Below are 12,280 nucleotides of genomic sequence, written 5' to 3'. Positions count from 1 at the left end.
CCACTCACCAGCTTACTCCGCAACCAGCCCAAGTCTCTGTCCTGGACCCCGGCAGCCACCAACGCCTTCAACCAGCTCAAAGAAGCCTTTACCACCGCTCCCTTACTCGTACACCCTGATCCAGAGAAGCAATTCATTGTTGAAGTGGACGCATCTACCACCGGAGTGGGAGCGGTATTATCGCAGCAGCAGGGGACCCCAAGTAGACTCCATCCATGCGCCTTCTTCTCCCGCAAGCTCAGCCCGGCGGAAGTCAACTATTCCATCGGAGACAGGGAACTTCTAGCGGTCAAGCTTGCTTTGGAAGAGTGGAGGCATTGGCTGGAGGGAGCCAAGCATGCTTTCTTAGTATTAACAGATCACAAAAACTTGGAGTACCTTCGCTCTGCGAAAAGATTGAACCCTAGACAAGCTCGCTGGGCCATGTTTTTCTCCTGCTTTAACTACACCATCTCCTTCCGTCCTGGTACGAAAAATGTGAAAGCGGATGCTCTCTCCCATCTGCATGCCCCTGAAGAAAGAACTGAGGAACCAGAACCCATTATTCCTAGCTCCCTCATCGTGAGTCCCATAGCATGATCAGAAGAGACCATTCCCTCCTCCAATGCCTCCACTAACCCTCCGCCGGGCTGTCCACCAGGCTTGCTCTATCTTCCACAGACACGACGCACTCCCACCATTCACTCAGCCCACACGTCACTTGGCACTGGTCACCCGGGGGCCAATGAGACCCTCTCGTAGCTGAAAGAATGCTTCTGGTGGCCAGGGATGGCAGCCGATGTCAGAAGGTACGTGCAGGGCTGTAGGGAGTGTGCCATCTCCAAGTCTCCTCGTCATCTGCCAGCTGGGAAACTCCTTCCGCTGCCCGTTCCAGATCGCCCCTGTTCACACCTAGGAGTGGACTTCATATCTGATCTCCCTGTCTCAGACGGATACACCACCATCCTAGTTGTTGTGGACCGGTTCTCAAAGTCATGTCGTTTGATTCCACTTCCTGGATTACCTACTGCAATGAAGACCGCCGAAATACTCTTCAACCAAGTCTTCAGATACTTTGGAATTCCAGAAGATATCGTCTCCGACCGTGGGCCTCAATTCATATCCCGTGTATGGAAGTCCTTCTACTCACTCCTAGGTGTGGCCGTCAGCCTCATATCTGGATATCATCCCCAGTCGAACGGGCAGACGGAAAGGAAGGTTCAGAAGATTGGCCGCTTCCTCCGTACCTTCTGTCATGACCACCAGGACTCTTGGAACCAGTTCCTGGTACGCTCAAAACTCTCTGACAGTCAACTACTGGGCTTACACCGTTTCAATGCGTACTCGGTTACCAACCCCCACTGTTCCTCTGGGATGGGGAACCCTCCAACGTTCCTGCTGTGGATTACTGGTTCCGAGAGAGCGAGAGGGACTGGGACTCAGCACACCACCAGTTGCAACGAGCCCTGTGCAGACGCAGAATGGTAGCCGACCTCTGACGCTCTAACACCCCAGTATTCCAGCCTGGTCAGATGGTCTGGCTATCCACCCGTGACATCAGACTGCGTCTGCCCTGCAGAAAGCTGAGTCCCAGGTTCATTGGCCCATTCCCCATCGTCAAGCAGGTCAACCCGGTCACCTATCAACTCCGTCTTCCACAAGGGTACCGTATACATCCAACTTTCCATGTGTCACTCCTCAAAGCTCACCATCCCTCTGTTCTTCCCACAGGACCTGACGTGGCTCCCGCTGAACCCCCCCTTCCACTCATCGTGGAGGACGGAGCTGCGTACGAGGTGCGAGAGATCTTGAACTCCCGGCGTTGTGGTGGTCAGCTTGAATACCTGGTGGATTGGGAAGGATATGGTCCCGAAGAACGCTCCTGGGTCCCAAGGGACGACATCTTAGACCCCAGTTTACTCCAAACCTTCCATGACAGTCACCCTGAGAAACCGGCACCGCGGGGAAGAGGACGACCACCATGGCGTCGGGGTTCTCGGCCCTCTGGAGCGGGCCGTGGAGGGGGGGTACTGTCACAGACACGTCAGGTTCCAACGTCACCCAATCACAGCGCGCACCATCTCCAGAATACTGATCACCGCCACCTGCACCTCATCACTCCCCTCATCAGCAGCACTACAAAACACTCACAGCACTCCACGTCCGGTCTCGTTTGCATACCCTTACAAGTTTATGCTTACCTCAAGGACTCCTCTTCGAATACCTACCTGTCTCCATTGTGTCGATTCCCATTGTGTTCCTCGTCTGCCTCGTGAGTGTGTTCCAATCTGCTTCCAAGTGCTCCAGCGATCTCCAGTTCCCCAGCGTTCAACTCCCTGCAAAGATAAGGACAGTAACTATTCCAAGTATCATCCGTTCAAGTTATTCTACTTCAAGTTATCTTACCTGTTTCATTCTCCCTGCTCTCCTGTGGTCAAAATAAAGACTGTGAAAAGTTATACCTGTGTCTGTTATCCGTCTACTGTAACAATATGTTTAATTATATAAATAAAAATAAAATACAAATACTTTTTATTTTAGTTTTTTTGTACCCGGGTGTAAAGGAATAAGGATGGCACTCTATAGTATTTATTCATATATTAGTTAATGATGTGTGATATGTGCATCATGTCATGACTTTACTTGAGGGGGCACAATCATAATTAACTCATTATTAACTAACCATATACTAACATCAACTAATGGTTGGTTAATTTATACTTATGTCATGACTTTACTTAGGGGGCACAATCATAATTAATTCACTGTTAACTACTTACCAAATTCAGCTCATGATTATCATTAACTTACAATCAAATACACTTGTACTAACACAACTATATAAGTATTCAGCCCAGTTAAGTGATGTTGTCTGTCAAAAAGTCAGAGAATGGAGGTAAAGGATGATAACGGCCTGCGTCTGGATGGAGAGTGAACTTCTGAATCTGATCCCAGCAAATGCTCCCTGACCTTAGTTCATGTTTCCTGTTTGGTTATTTTTTTGGGAACCGATTCCTCAGGAACTGATATAAGTCACAGTAGTTTAGTTTGATAGGAAAGAATATCACAAAACAGATTAAGACCTTTTAAGATAGTGTATTTAGTATTTTATATGTTTGATAAGGAGGATCAGTGAAAATGCCAAACTAATCCTGTGCCTTTCAGTAATGTTTATAATGAAGCTGCTGATGTCAGTAGTTTAAATTCTGACAATAATAAATTGTTTAAATTTATTTCAAAGTCCAAATATGTATTATTCCTTCTTATAGAGACTGTTTGATTTAGTTTACCCTAAATGTTAATTAATGCATTAATTATCAAACATGTATTAACGCGTAGTTAAGGCTTCTGTTTTCATGCATGAATCCCTATGACTCCTGTCGTAGTTAAGGATCACTCTTCATTAGTTCATATCTTAACTAATCTTGAGTTCATATTGAAGTAACTATTAACTCAGGTATTAGTTCATAGTTATTCATGTACTGTTATTGTAAAGTGTTACCCTGTTCTTTAAGGTCATTAACATACTTTGAGAGCTGGTGAGTTTTACAGCCTCAATCTGGTGTCCATGCCTCCGTTACCAAAACTAATTATCATACAGCCCCGCAGTCATTGCCATAAAAAGTCCCCAAATTAGCAGACACATGAGATCTCACCTTCACACACACTGGCTACAGATAACTAAACACAGCAAGCAACAGGTTTAGCCTTGATGCTTATGTAGAGATCTTGTCCACTTATTTAAAGCAGTTAAGATGCTCCTTTGTGAACATAAAACACATTAGATTAGTCAACACTAAAGTGAAAGTCAGTACTGAAGTCAGTGTGTGTTTTCAGAAATAGTACTTCATAGATCTTGTCAAGTCAAGGTGACTCTTGATCTCGTCATCTCTTCAGTCAGCAGTGCATGTCTCTTTTATCTCTGGAAATAAGCAGCACACAGTTAAATATTTCATCAACATGTTCAAAAGCTTTTAGGTTTATCTTATGGGTTTCTATGGGATTGATAGGTTAGTTTTGGTGGATCTGATGCTCTGAAAGGCCTCAGTGACTGTGTATGCGTGTGCATACACTGAACAGTAATCAATCAGTGGAGCATAGCTGCCATTGTGCAGTTGATAAATGAGCCATTGATAATCGTATTAATACGTGGACTGCGCTGAACATTAAGGCCATGCAAGTCTACAGAGGGGGAACAGATGGACTCACCCTATGTGGGGGAAGTGTTAAACTCTCTCTTTCACTGTCTTGCTCTCTCTCTCTTTCACGCTCTTTCACACTGACTCTAATTCTGCACATGAAAACGTCTGTGGGGAGACGTGAGAGAGGAAGGGCTTCTTCCCCTTCCTTTCCATTTTCCTTTCCATTTAATTTCCTTTATTGTACTAATTTCTTCCTTTCTTTTCTTTTTTTTTTATTGCTTTCTATCTTTCTTATCCACCATTTCTTACTTTATTTTACATAATTTTACAATACAGGCTTAACTTTGCTTTACTTCCTCCTCCATTTTTTTAATTCCTTGCTTCATTTCTTTCTTCCTTTCCTCCTGCCTCGATCATTCCTTCCTTTCTTTTACATACATTTGCTTTCTTTTCTCATTCTTTTCATTCCTTTATTTATTTCATCCTTCATTTCTTCCTTTCCTCTTCCTTTTTTGCTTCCTACATTTACTTCTCTGTCATTTCTTCCTTTCTTTTACATAACTTTGCTTTCCTTTCTCATTCTTTTTGTTCCTTCATCTAGCTTTCATCCTTCATGTCTTCCTTTTCCTCCTTTTTTGCCTCCTACATTTATTTCTCTGTTATTTCTTCCTTTCTTTTACATAACTTTGCTTTGCTTTCTCCTTCATTTTTTTATTTCCTTTCTTCATTTATTCCTTTCATCCTTCCTTCCTTCTCCTCCTCCCTTTTTGCTTCCTACCTTTCCTTTTCTGTCATTCCTTTCTTTCTTTTACATAACTTTGCTTTCCTTCCTCCATTTTTTACTCCTTGCTTCATTTGTTCCTTCCTTTCTTTTCCTCCTTCCTTTTGCGTCCTTCTGTAATTCCTTCCTTTCTTTTACATAACTTTGCTTTCCTCTCATCCTTTTTTATTTCCTTCATTTTTTTCCATCCTTCAATCATTCCTTACTTTTTCTCCTTTTTGCTTCCTACATTTTCTTCTCTGTCATTTCTTTTATTTTGCATAACATTGCTTTGTCCTCATTTTTTTCATTTTCATTTCTTCATTTATTTGTTTTATCCTTTATTCCTTTCTTTTCCTCCTCTTATTTGCTTCTTTCTCTTCCATTCATTCCTTTTATAATAACTTTGAACATTCATTTCCTTTTCATTTTCTTCCTTCCTTCCTTTTCATCTGTCATTCTTTACTTTCTTTTACATAACTTTGCTTTCCTTTCTCCTCCTCCTCTCCTTGTCTTTTTTCTTCCCTTTCCTTATGTTGTTTTCCTTCCTTTCCTTTCTTCCTTTTTATTCCATCTGTCCATTCCTTTTCTTACCAAATTTCCACTTTTCCTTTCCAACATCCTTTTTTCTACTCTTTTTTCTATTCCCCTCCGCCCTCTGTTTCTAACTCCACACATCACTTTTTACTTCCTTTTCCCTCCTGTCATTTACCAACAACTGGACAATATGGATAGGCACCCGGCACGAAAGATCTGGCTTAACAGTGTATGGGTGTTTGTGTGTACTTTTGTGTGTGTGTGTGTGTGTGTGTGTGTGTGTGTGTGTGTGTGTGTGTGTGTGTGTGTGTGTGTGTGTGTGTGTGTGTGTGTGTGTGTGTGTGTGTGTGTGTCTGTGTGTGTGTGAGAGAGAGAGAGAGGCGTTTGACCAAACAAAGCAGTTCTGTCCAGCATACATGCATGCAAACGTACAAAGCCTCTTTTCTTCGGAGGCCCAGTGTGGAGAGGAGGCTGTTGCTTTAGAGGCATCCATCAAAGCTGCAGTACCAGCAGCAGGGCTCTGAGAAACTACACTGGGAAATAGCTTTGATTGACAGGCTGATCATAACACTCACTTCTATTCAGATGAAGCAAAGAGAGGTCAAGGGCAATCCAGTTAAGCACTGATTGTTGTGCTTTGTTGAGATGTTCAGATACTTCCCACACCGAACACAACAACGACCTCTCTCTCTCTCTCTCTCTCTCTCTCTCTCTCTCGCTCTCTCTCTCTCTCCCTGTTGTTTACATTTTTCGGCTAAATTCACACCACAAACCAAAGTGCCCATTTCTGATCTATTACATATTAAATAATCAAAATAATATAACTTATCCATTTTGTTAGGGCTGGACAATAATTCAATATCAATATTTTTTCGATAACGGTGATATGATTTTTAAACACATTTCCGGTATTTCGATATATACATTACAGCATCACTGACAGGCGCAGACGTTAGAAAGAGCAGAATGCGATAGGCTATTTGCGTGATGACGTACATCACAGAGACATGCAGCCACCAGCCATTGCTCAACAGTTGTACGCTAAGATCAAACGCGAACGCGGCAAGTCTTACAAAATGAGTACACCTGCAAATGCGACGGAACAAGCTTCCACAATTTGATGAAAATATGTGTGCATAACTACACCGTGCTGGTTAATGTTTGGTGCAGGAGAATGTGTGAAATAAAAACTTTAAACATGGATACTTTATTCTGTATGAGCTATGTGTCACGTGGCTAGTGTTATTAAACTCATCGCGGAGCTCCGCGCTGAAACCGAGCATATGCGCGCTCCGCCTGTATATCATAAAAACAATCGTATTTTTCATGTGTTCGTATTCAAACTCCAGTTCTGACGCATCGCGAGCAAAATACAAACAACACACGTGTTGTGCTGAGGTAAACAGCCTACGGCTTGCGTATCTGAACGCAGCTAGAGCAGGCAGAGGTGAATGAGCAGCACTTTTGTGCTATTTGAATTCTCCGCTGTAATGCGATCTCGTGCGAACATATTTTCCATTTGTGCTGGTAGATTCCGAGAGAAGTGATGTTTCCTCATGCATAATACTGCAATTATAATCTTATGCATACTACAGCGCAGTGATTGTATTAAATGAGCTTTATGTCATGAATATATATGTCGAGATTCGCTCGAAACGGTCTACGTCAGCATGTTCAACCATGCCCATACTTGGGCCGAAAGTACACGATTATGTCAGATTTTGTGTCGTTGCTCCGACTCAGCTTTTCAAACAGGAAGACAGAAATTGCTATGAAAAATGCAAAAATAACTTTTTCACTTATGAATAACATTGAGTACCTTTAGTGTTTGCAATGATGTGCAGCCTATACATATCTGTTTACATCTCAAAAAAGTGTTTTGGGGTTTCATGACCCTTTAAGAATAATAAAATCAGCCTATGTTATAGTTTAATGTTAAAGATATTAATATTACTAAAGTGAGTGAGTTTTATGTTTATTTTTATGTTTGTATGAAGGCTAAATACAAATAAAAGCTGAACAAATTTATTTGTTTTTATTTCTAAAATATTATATAGTTTTATAGGAAGAGATTTCATAGATTTGGCAAATTCATTTTTCAGATGTTTGTAGGTACAGACATCCATTGTGGCCATTCTTGGCAGTTTTTCTGAGGCTATTACATAATTATATCGTGATATAAATTTTGGCCATATCGTCCAGCCCTACGTTTTGTTAACTTTAAGGAGTACACCATAATATAGACCTCAAAACTAACAGACATTCATTAACTAAAAAGCTACAAAACTCCAGTTTTGATATAATGGGGTCTTAGATGAAACATGTTCATTAGTCACAGTAATATCCACTGCATTATTAGTAATGCTTTGCTCGAAGACCTATTTATAGATCATTATGCATGTATCCACATATTCATTTGTATAAACACAGCATATTCCACCTCAGAACACCCAGCAAGGACTTATAAAATTGGCGATTACATGCCTCAATAGAGATATTAAGCAATGACAAAGAGGTTACATAATTCACATCGGTAGGCGACTAATAAAAGTCTTCCATCTGGAAGTCACTACTCATTCCCAACAACATGTATCCCCATGCAATATCATTGGCACATTTGTAAATCTCATATGTAGCTGTAAACGGCCTGTTAGATTATCTGTCACTTTTAGAGGACAGAACAAGAGAACAAGAGAAGAAGAGAGAGAGAAAGTGAGAAAGAAGGATAGAAAGAAAGGGAGGGAAATGGAGGGGGGACTAACAGCATACCCCGGAGGGTCCTTGCTCAAATAATTCCTCTCAAGTCTTATTTGTTTAGTGGCATACCCGGCGTGGTATTAATAAATGCTGCCTATTCCCTTTCCCTTGATGCACATTACTCATCTAAAAAAAATACACTATTGGAGGTCACCATTAAAATGGCATAAACATTGTTTCAAGATTGGACCCTACCTTTCCTCTTTTTTATAATGTAAAAATTGCATAATATTAACTCTAATGTAAAATATAATTTAAGAATACATATAAAGACATAAATAGTCACTAAATGTATATATATATATATATATATATATATATATATATATATATATATCAAAATAAAAACACCTTCACATAAAGATATACTCATTTAAAGCTCACATGGACTGTCTAATACAGCTGATCTTGTGTGTGTGTGTGTGTGTGTGTGTGTGTGTGTGTGTGTGTGTGTGTGTGTGTGTGTGTGTGTGTGTGTGTGTGTGTGTGTGTGTGTGTGTGTGTGTGTGTGTGTGTGTGTGTGTGTGTGTGTGTGTGTGTGTGCTTTTGTTTATATTACATTGTGGGGACCAAATGTCCCCATGATGTAATATAAACCTGAGTTCACCTACATCGTGGGGACCAGCCAGCGGTCCCCACAATGTAAATGGGTTTATAAATCATATAGAATGAGTTTTTGTGAAAAAGTAAAAGTTTGCACAGTTTCCTGTGAGGGTTAGGTTTAGGGGTAGGGGCAGGGTAGGGGGATAGAATGTACAGTTTGTTCAGTGTAAAATGCATTGAAGTCTATGGAAAGTCCCCACAATTCACAAAAACAAACAGTGACACTTTAGATTAGGGTCTAATTCTCATTATTAACAAATTATTAACTATGACTTTTGCCTTAATAAACTCCTAATTACTGCTTATTAATAGTTAGTAAGGTAATTGTTAAGTTTAGTTATTAGGTAGGATTAAAGGATTAGTTCACTTTAAAATAAAAATTACCCCAAGATTTATTCACCCTCAAGCCATCCTAGGTGTATATGACTTTCTTCTTTCTGATGAACACAATCGGAGTTATATTAATAAATATCCTGACGCATCCAAGCTTTATAATGGAGTGAACGGAAACAACGAGTATGAAACTCAAGAAAGTGCATCCATCCATTATAAACGTACTCCACACGGCTACGTTGGGTTAATAAAGGCCTTCTGAAGTGAAGCGATGCATTTGTGTAAGAAAAACTTACAAAAGAAAGTGTAATGCGTCTCGCAGTTCAAACCGCATATGCTACATCCTACGCCTTTCATATTCAACTTATGAAAAAAGCTTAACATGTGTGACGTCAATTCCGCTTTTTTCTTAAGGTGAATATGGAAGGTGGTCTGGCGGAAGCTAGATATTTTACTTTATAACGTGTTAAATATAGATATTTTTCTTACACAAATGCATCACTGCTTCAGAAGGCCTTTATTTAACCCCCGGACGCATGTGGAGTATGTTTATGATGGATGGATGCACTTACTTAAAGGGTTAGTTCACCCAAAAATGAAAATTATGTCATTAATTACTCACACTCTTACAGGCTTTTTCTACGCCTGTAAGACCTTAGTTCATCTTCGGAACACAAATTAAGATATTTTTGATGAAACCGATGGCTCAGTGAAGCCTCTATTGCCAGCAAGTTACACTTTCAGTGCCCATAAGGTACTAAAAACATATTTAAAACAGTTCATGTGAGTACAATGGTTCAACCTTAATATTATAAAGCAACGAAAATACTTTTTGTACGCCAAAAAAAAACAAAATAAGTGATGGCCGATTTCAAAACATTGCTTCGAATCTTTTGTTTTCGGATCAGCTGTTTGGATTGTGTGTCAAACTGCCAAACTGATGAAATCAAGTGACTTTGGTGCTCTGAATCACTGATTCGAAACAAAAGATTGGCCATCACTAGATATTGTTGAAAAGTCGTTGTTTTGTTTTTTTGGTGCACAAAAAGTATTCTTGTCACTTCATAACATAAAGGTTGAACCACTGTAGTCACATGAACTGATTTAAATATGTATTTAGTAGCTTTCTGGGCACTAAAAGTGTTAATTAACTTGGTGGCAATAGAGGCCTCACTGAGCCATCGGATTTCATCAAAAATATCTTAATTTGTGTTCCGTAGATGAACAAAGGTCTTACAGGTGTAGAACGACATAAGGGTGAGTAATAAATGACATTATTTTCATTTTTAGGTAAACAAACCCTTTAAGCTTCATACTAGTTTGTCCCGTTATCTGCCATTATAAAGCTTGGATACATCAAAATATTTATCAATATAACTGTGTGTTCATCAGAAAGAAGAAAGTCATATACACCTAGTATGGCTTGAGTGTGAGTAAAACTTGGGGTAATATGGTCATGCAGAATAAGGCATTAATATGTGCTTTATAAGTACTATTAAACAGCCAATTTCCTATTAATATGCATGCTAATAAGCAACTAGTTAATAGTGAGAATTGGACCCTAAACTAAAGTGTTACCAATATAAATTATGTTACTTACAATTATTTAATTAAAAACAGTAATATATTTCATCTTTCATTTATTTAGAAGTCTGTCGTGTGTCCGCATTTAGCTAGGTAAATGTGTTTTTTGTGTGATCAGTGTGCATTAATAGCTCACATCAGTGCTTGTAACATTAGCTAAACACCACACCATGCATGCCAACTAGTTTATCACTCACACACACACATATACACAATCAGTACATGGTTTCTTACAACACAAAAATTAAACATCCACATTTCTGAATTCCACTCAACACTTCACAGATTAAAAAAGGCATAAATAACTAAGAGTGAATCAATTATTACATTTTTCCACCTCAAACGAACATTTTGTTTGGACAAAGTGTGGGCAAAGCAGAGTGCCACACACACAAGTGCAGCCATGCATGCGCCTTTGCCCCGTCCAATTGCAGCCCATTCGAGGGGAACCACAGGCTTAAATACTTGCATTTTAATGACACCCGACAGACCTCTTTGACATCACGTCTGAGACAGAATGGATTAGTATTGAAGGACAGGAATCTAACTGCACAACTACCACTGTAAAGCACAACATGCTCAAGTGTTCACAAGTGTCCGGACGTCTCAATAGGGTCAGCATAATGAGACAGGAGTGTAGCCACACACAATAAGGATGACAGATTGCAGATGTTAAATTGGTTATCGAAACAATTACCTTAAATTGAAATGACCATGGTCTCTCTGCACATAATTATACTCTCGGAGATGTGTTTGTATGCAGAATGAAAATGATCTGGCTGCATATCTAACATCACTGCGCACTGCTGTCGGTGGGCTGAGCTCATTTCACACAGAGCCGCTGACACTCCCACTCATAACCGTTCAGTGTTTTGTTGCATTTAAACATGGGTTTTAATAGATTTGAAAAATTGCAGATATGTAAAGTGTTTATATGCAATTCATAGTGTTGATCTATGCATTAATATAACTAATGCCCAATTATGACTGATGTGACTGCGGACAGAATCATAGCACACCTGAGACCCTGACCATGTGCTCCTGTAGGTAATGTTTGTTGAACTCTCTCTCTCTCTCTTTCTTTACCTCCCACCCTCCCAAATGCATTATCTAGGTAGCTGATCTTTATCCGTTTGAGCGTGCAACTCCTATTAATTGTTTAAAGGTGAGTTTTCTCTCTTTGGCCAATAAAAAATGCATCCTCTCCAGATCGATTGTTGTTGCTAGGAGACAGAAGCATCCTGAGGCAAGGCAGCATCCCGAACGCCAGACGTGTGTGTTTTCTACTACAGCAACGGCACTATTTCTCTCTCTCTCCCTCCCTCTTGCTTTCTCTCCCTCTCTCTCTCTATCTCTCACTGGCTTGCTCGCTCACTCTCTGATGAGTGAGGGCAGTGTTGTCAGCCTCTCTGCTGCGCTTCCCGCGTGCGGACCCACACTAACGGAGTTAAGGAACAGTTTGAAATACGGCAAAGAAGAGGAAACATGCAAGACTGCCAACAAAAGGAATATTTAACAGAGGTAACGCATTTTTTTTTCGCACTGAATTTTAAATGAGCTTTGCTGCTGTTTTATAATACAGAAG

At 40.3% G+C, this 12,280-nt stretch overlaps 1 protein-coding gene across 6 annotated transcripts in view; it reads right to left on the bottom strand.

Moving 5' to 3' along the window:
• elapor2a (endosome-lysosome associated apoptosis and autophagy regulator family member 2a) overlaps window positions 1–12,280 on the bottom strand; it is a 197,039-nt gene that overhangs the window by 89,275 nt on the left and 95,484 nt on the right. The gene's annotated exons all lie outside the window — the stretch shown is intronic.

The sequence above is a fragment of the Chanodichthys erythropterus genome, chromosome 7 (assembly GCF_024489055.1).
Source record: "Chanodichthys erythropterus isolate Z2021 chromosome 7, ASM2448905v1, whole genome shotgun sequence".
Classification (NCBI taxonomy): Eukaryota; Metazoa; Chordata; class Actinopteri; order Cypriniformes; family Xenocyprididae; genus Chanodichthys; species Chanodichthys erythropterus.
The sequence above is the reverse complement of the archived record's forward strand: the minus strand, read 5'-3'. Positions and strand labels throughout refer to the sequence as shown.